Source organism: Alosa pseudoharengus, unplaced genomic scaffold (genome assembly GCF_046254945.1).
Source record: "Alosa pseudoharengus isolate Yale_2024_CS ecotype anadromous, Long Island Sound unplaced genomic scaffold, YU_APseudo_1.1 YU_APseudo_1.1_scf_16, whole genome shotgun sequence".
Classification (NCBI taxonomy): Eukaryota; Metazoa; Chordata; class Actinopteri; order Clupeiformes; family Clupeidae; genus Alosa; species Alosa pseudoharengus.
The window spans coordinates 17,597,901-17,605,027 of record NW_027468630.1 but is presented as its reverse complement, the minus strand read 5'-3'; positions in this window follow the sequence as shown (position 1 = coordinate 17,605,027).

The following is a 7,127-nucleotide window of genomic DNA, read 5'->3' as shown; positions in this document are numbered from 1 at the left end:
TGTTGAGTATGAGCTTGTGTTCCGCAATTTACTTTTTTGCCTGCCCGAGTTCCTCCCATCCTTCCCCCTTCCCTCACTGTCTATGATTCACCGGTAGATAGGGGACCCTTGAGATTGTTTTTGAATGCCTTGAAAGGTTTTTTTTTTTTTTTTTAGTCCGTCAATCAGGATTCTTTCTTGATGTTCATGTTTACAGAATTATCTACGATAAAGGCCAAAATGAATGAGGGCATCCGGAGGTGGGAAAAGAAGATGCAATGATTAAGTTGTGTCATTTTTCTTAATGGTCTCTGTTACTGGCTTAACAGATGTACAGATTCACAATGAACCCTGCAAATAGAATGTGGAGTAAAACATTGACTTTACAGCTCTTCTGATTTGTTCTTTCTCCCTCCGTCTCTCTCTCTCTCTTTCTCAACACCCACACACACTCACTCACTCACTCAAACCTACTCACGGCTCCAGTCAGCTAACAGAAAGTGGCCCACTCTGAAACGACCTTCCTTACTTGTGGTCTACAAAGGGCTCTATTCTTCCCAACACACACACGCGCACAATGTGGACTTGTCCAAATGCAACCCCGGGTTGTGTAAAGGGCACACAGTCTTCTGGACCGTCAATTTCCGTCCCAACAAAAGCACAGCCGGACTCTGCTTGAAGATGCTACTCTGCCTCGTCCTAAAACCTGCTGACACCTGCTAAGCATAACCTGCCAAGCATACTAATCGGTTATTAGGTTATAGATGTAATGCACCGCAGAGATTATACTTGACTGTGGTTGAAAGAGTACTCGGATCAAGTTGGTAGTATTATATATATATATATTATATTGTATTTACTTAACAAACATGATAAATGCAATGTTTCCAAGAAGTTAGCTGTAACAATAAAAATACAATATCTTTGTGTCCTTACATAGAATTAAAACGGCAAACAAAAAAAAAAACAAAGGAAACAGCCCTAAGGAGTTCACAGAGAGGTACAAATATACAGTACAAATCTATTTTATTCAAAAAAAGGTACAAATAAAACCGCAACAAAATATAGTTATTAATGCTTTTGAAAAGTTCAGGTAGGTGAAAGGGTGATTCTAAGGGAGCACTTTGGGTAGACAACTCTAAGGCTTCTGATAAGAATTAATACATATTGGTACGGCCATACGATTTTAAAACTCACTATACAAAGTTTATACAACCTGGATTATACTTGAGGATTGAATATTACATATACATCATTGCATATATTTTGCAGATTTTTATGCATTAAAAGATGCTGCTTTCTTTTTTTTTTAAACTGGTCACACATCACATTAAAAAGCAGTGTCACTTAGTGCCAAAAGTACAATGTCGAATTTGAAACTACATAATTATTCCTTTAAAACTTTAAACCGTTTACAAAAAAGAAGGAGAAAATAAAAGAATAAAGAAACTCAACTCTCTTGATTCCACAAAGCATAGCTAAACTGGAGTAGGAGGGACAGGTTTCTCTTGCCATCCTAAGTTCTTCCTCAGACCAACTGATACGAATACCACAGCATGGGGACTCAAAACAAGCCTCATACAGCCTTTCACTGACACAGAGCAATTTGTTTGTCTTAAACAAAAATGAGAGCACTACCACAAATAAGGTCACTCATTCCATAATAGTCGGAAAAACTCACTGTGCTCAAATAGACTACTACCTGTGCACAGGGGCAAGGACAGGAAACCTACTACAACAGAAGAAGGATGAGGCAAAGCTCTATTTTGAGCGCACTGTTCAGAAACATCATGATATGAGCAGCGCTGGGGAGAGGCCGAGTATGTTTGTGTTAGCTGTGGAGTAATAGGAGTTAACCGCTCGCCTCGTTCTTTTCGTGAGAACACGAGGACCAAAATAAATACCGAAAGGCAGACTTACTTTTTTTTTTTTTTTTTAAAGAAGAAAGCATGTGATGTTGTGCTCTAAGAATGAACATTTAAAAAGCCTGTCAGGGAAGAAGCACTATGGCTGAGGGTCAAACAAAATAAACAAAAAAAACAAACAATCTCACTAGCAGTGTTACCGAGTCCAGCCTGGTGACAGGCTGCACTTCTGATCGTCCTCCCACCATAAGAGCACAAGAGACAGTGGTGGCTTTGGGCAGTGTGCACCACCACTGCTGCATGAGCCAGCACACACCTGCCACAGAGACCATAACCATGACCTCTCCACAACAACAACAACAAATAAAAAAATAAAAACAAAGAAACAAGCACAAAGCAAGAGAAAGGGGGAGCACATCAAAAAAGTTATTCCACTGACGTATTGCGAGATGCACACATTTTAAGGCGTTATAACAACAAGCTTGGTAATATACTAAACTTACTTTTTTTATCTGTACAAACATACATACACGCAAAACACACATACATCAGTTGGATGATTGTTTTCAAAAGGTTTCATGTGTGATTAAATAGTTCAGAAACAAAACAAAACAAAAAAAACACTGGTAGCCAACAGTTAAAAGACTTTCTTTTTCACCATTTTCTTAAAAAAAAAAAACATGCTATAACAAGGGGAAAATAAGTGCAACATGTCTTCAGTACAGTAAGACAAGTGTAAAGAGGGCCCTGTCCTTCAGAAACAGGTTACGTGAGGTTACATATCGAGGAGAGGTTCCCGTCATCTCTCCACCCTATCCCGAGGGGTAGACTTCAGGACATGGGGCTGTACGTACGTACGGTGAGGGGGAAGGTTACCCTATGGACTAATGCTATGCTATGCTACTGCTCGTGTGACTGTGATTGCTCGTGTGAGGTGTCAGGACAAACATCGCAGTGAGTTGGGGGGGGTCGTGAGACGGGAGGCTGGAGCTAAACCGAATCCAGACACTCGGGGTGGACGATAGAACAGGAGCAGTGGCCCACGGGGAGGAGACTTACAGCAGACTTGGCCAAACGACACAAGACCCATCTCACACGCTAGGGGTCAATATGAGACTCATGGACACAGACTACAACAGGAGAAGGGTCTTGAGCAAGCACACAGACACTGAATTCTCACACTCGGAGACCAGACGGGCCTTTCTGTGAGGATTAAAGGGAGCAGGGGGGAGGACTCGGACTAGGGTGGACAATAGGAAGGCACACATACAGCTTCTGCAGCCACTGCCTCTTCTTGTCTCGTCGCGGGTGAGTGTGCTGGGTCAATCTCACACACGTAGAGTCAGTGGAAAACCCAAGTGCAAAACGCCACCATGGGCCGCCCTGACTACGGAGAACGCGACGATAACAGAGAACGGAGTGGGCAGACGTTTGGTAAGGCAGTACACAGGAAGGACCCAGAGAAAAGCGTAACCATTCGCCACTGACATTAGCATGACTGTCATCGTCATCATCACCACCACTATCGACATCATCATCGCTGTGCTGTCTTAAATCATCAGCGCAAGAGAAAAACGCTACCGTGCTACGAGATGCAAACAGCTAGCAAAGTGAAGAGGTAATAGGCCATGCTGATTACTCAAGACAACACCTACAGTACTTGGGACTGCTTCAAAACAGTTAAAAAGAGAAATTTAAGAAGACTACAAACCTACATATTCCTACAGGAGATCAAGCAACCGAGTGAATGGTAGGACTACTCAGTGGGGAGTAAGGGGTTCAAACATTAGAGGCAGCTGAAGAGAGGGTTGTTCTTCAGCAGGTGGCTGGGGACAGGATGCAGAGGGAATATTTCAAAAGGTTTACTGCATAGCACATGCTTAAAAAAAATGACTTGTTTTTCTCAGGTATTTTGTTCGAGGATATTGCTTCTCAGACACCAGAAACCTGACACATCCATACACTGAACCTGAAAAAAAATAAATCAATATGAGTAAAAATAGAGTGAAACTGAGAGTGCCTGTGCGGTGTTGGCCCCGTGGCCCCATATGAGCGCACTGCATCTGCCGCGCAACGGATGAGTAACGTTTTGGTCACGAGGTCGAAGCCGACCTAACCACATGCACAGATAAAAATGGAATACTGCGAGGTGGAGAGAAGTCTGTCTGTCGTGCAGCAGAGTGGTCCGGTCCCTGTTCTTACAGAGGGCCGGGAGTGCGGTGGGGTGGGGTGCTGTTCTTTCAGAGGGCCGGGAGTGGGGTGGGGTGGGGTGTGGGGTGCTGTTCTTTCAGAGGGCTGTCTATCTATTCAGGTGTTGGGGGGGGGGGGGGGGGGGGTAAAGTGCACTGAGGCAGTGTTGTCAAAGAATCACTAAAGATTTACAGGGCGGGTTCTACACCAGTGCCTCAGCTGGGAACGTGCGCTGGAGTAAGAGGCTCTCATGGTTACTATGAAATATAGGACCACTTAAGACCTCAAGCATGGAGGAGACTACATTTGTTCTGATGGACCGACTGTGAGAGCCTGTTATATTAACATGCCGTCACTGAAAGAAAAGTATTAAAACTGAACCTCACTATCAAATCTGGTTAATGATTATTGCAGGGTTTTTAAAAAGCTGACATCACATGAAGATATCCAACTAGCGATATGTGTTGAGAGGCCCGAGCCTCATGACTCGGTCGAGTCAGGAGGAAGGTCCTTATAAACAACATCTCCATCTGGGTGAACGGAGAAGACAATGCTTAACTCATCTTGATTTCATGCCTACTATGAGATTGGAAGAAATAAGATTAGACTATGGGAATGTGGAAAATCCTTCGGCCATTTGTCAGTAAGAAACAAATCGGGGGGGGGGGGACAATGAACCAAAAAAAAAAAACAACAACAAAGAAAGAATACTCAAAACGGTGACTTACACTCTTAATAATGGGAATGTCAGGTGTGATTTTTGGAATGCCGTTTCCAACCGTTTTATTTTTCTTTCTCTCATTACGTTTTAAACACCGGGTCTAATTGCACTTAATTTCCACCATTTATAGATGTGTAACTAAATCATCCTCAGTGTAAGAAAACTCAAACCGCAGCATTTCTCTTGGCTAAGTTTGTAAACAGTGTCCGCCATGCCAGTCAGTATTTTCCAGCCACCAACAAATCCTCAAACACCTTCCCATTCACACTTGAAAAAAAAAAAAAAACTACTCAACTTTGTCTTTCCCTTCATCATTTAAAAAAGCTAAAATAGTCATATAGATTTCATTTCCATTAAAACGTCAGTGTGAATCAACTGGTGAAAATCCGTAATATGTGCAATACAAGACAATCTTAAGAACCACGCAGTATTAATATTGCCAGAGACAGTAAGAAGAGAGGATTCCTATATACTGTACAAGAAAACATGGACTACAAAAAGAGGGGAAGAAAAAGACTTTGAAAAGCTCTCGAGCGAGCGCTGACCAGGAGCAGTCTCTCTCTTGGTGGCGTTTAGAAAGGTAGATCGTTATGGATCCCTGGAACAACGCAGACGGGTGAGCGAAAGCGTCTGACTGCACAGATTTGGAGAGACGTTGAGCGTCGGTTTCATGTTTCTGAACAATGGGTAAAAAGTTAAAAACCAACATGCTTTGATTTGACAGTAGATCTGTAGTAACTGCTGGAACATAAAAAATAAAGAGTGTTTCTCTCTAAAACTTGGGGACCAAGTGGGTTTGACTTGGAAGTGGAGTAGGGCTGGGCATAGATGATCGCAGGTCTGCGGGGAGGAGACTATGGCTGCAGCACAAACATATACTAAATCAGAGCTCATATTAAAATCACAACACCCCATCCCCCACAAACCTGCAACAAAACTGAGTGGTGAACATAACCAGCCTTGTGCTCGGACTGGCCTATTGCTTCTGGTTTTGGTAACCGCACAGGAGTTGGGGGTGGAGGGGTGGGGTGGGGCACTCATGTCGCCGCGGCGATGACCACAGAGATCAGCCAATCATCGGCAACCAGGCACCCAGGCCCGGCTTTCCTCTGTGATTATACAGGTGGAGGAAGACAAGGAGGAGGAGGAGGAGGAGGAGGAGGAAGAGGAGAAGGAGAAGTAAGGGTGGGGACTTTGGTGCACACCAAACATTACCTCTTAGGCAGGAGAAAGCACGCACAAGCATGGCTGAACCAACAGTCAATGGCTAGAAATACACAGCCACACACACACACACACACACACACACACACACACACACAGAGGTATACTGTCCATAGAGGTACTGAAGCCGCCACGCTAGGACACTGGAATGAAGGGTTTTAGAATCTCACCAGAGAAAAAGAAAAGAAAAGAAAAGAAAAAAGAAAAGACAAGACAACCAAAACAAGCTCAAAAAATGAAAAAAATATAACAGATAGTGTAACCGTGGCACGGGTGGCGTGTGATGTCATCGGGCGAGCTTATGATTCGACATGGGAGCGGCTGTTAGCGTCTGAGGCCCTCCTCCAGGTGTCCTTCTGATTGACTGAATCTCCTGAATCACCACCCCTACCACCCCCCACCCCCCCAACCTCCATCCCCAAAACATTGATGCACCCTGAGAGACAAGACACAAGAGGAAGGAAGAAGTGTTCAGGGTGCGGACATGTGAGAGAGGTCAATAGGATAGCATCTGACCGGAGACCAGAGCCCCAGAGAGGAGATTTCGGCATACAGAAATAACGTTCAAGTGTGCCCTTTGTCTTTTTTCCAAGCAGTGGGTTTTAAAAGTGACAGTAAGAAAGGGAAACTAAAATTCACAAGTCACTAGATCATAGGGTGAGGATGCAGTGGAAAAACACAAATGTAGGCGGGGGGGGGGGGGGGGGGGGTTAGGAGCGCCTTGGGTCCAGCACAGCACTCACCCTCCCTGCCACACTCTGATGGGCCGAGAAGATGGACTTGGCATGGCAGGGAGAACAAAAGCACGTGATTGGCGGCTGGACATCTGCAGGAGAAAGAGATGGAGAGAGGGAGAGAGGGCAGAGTGGTCACAGGCTTTGGTAGAGGAGGGGGTTGGCCGGCTAAGAGAGGACCAGGAGCAGAAGGCTCGCTCTGGGGGGGGCGCCGGTCCAAAAACAACCCGTAATCCAACAGCTCTCCTTCCACACGCCCGAGTCCAGGAAAAGAAAAGAAAACCAAAAAAAAAAGAAAAAGTGTAGTTTTCTTATGTGTGTGCAAAATCTCAAAAAACATTCTGAGGCTACATTCTCATTCTCTTTCTCACCACCTCTCCTCTCTCACTTTAATTCTCTCCCTCTTTCACTGTC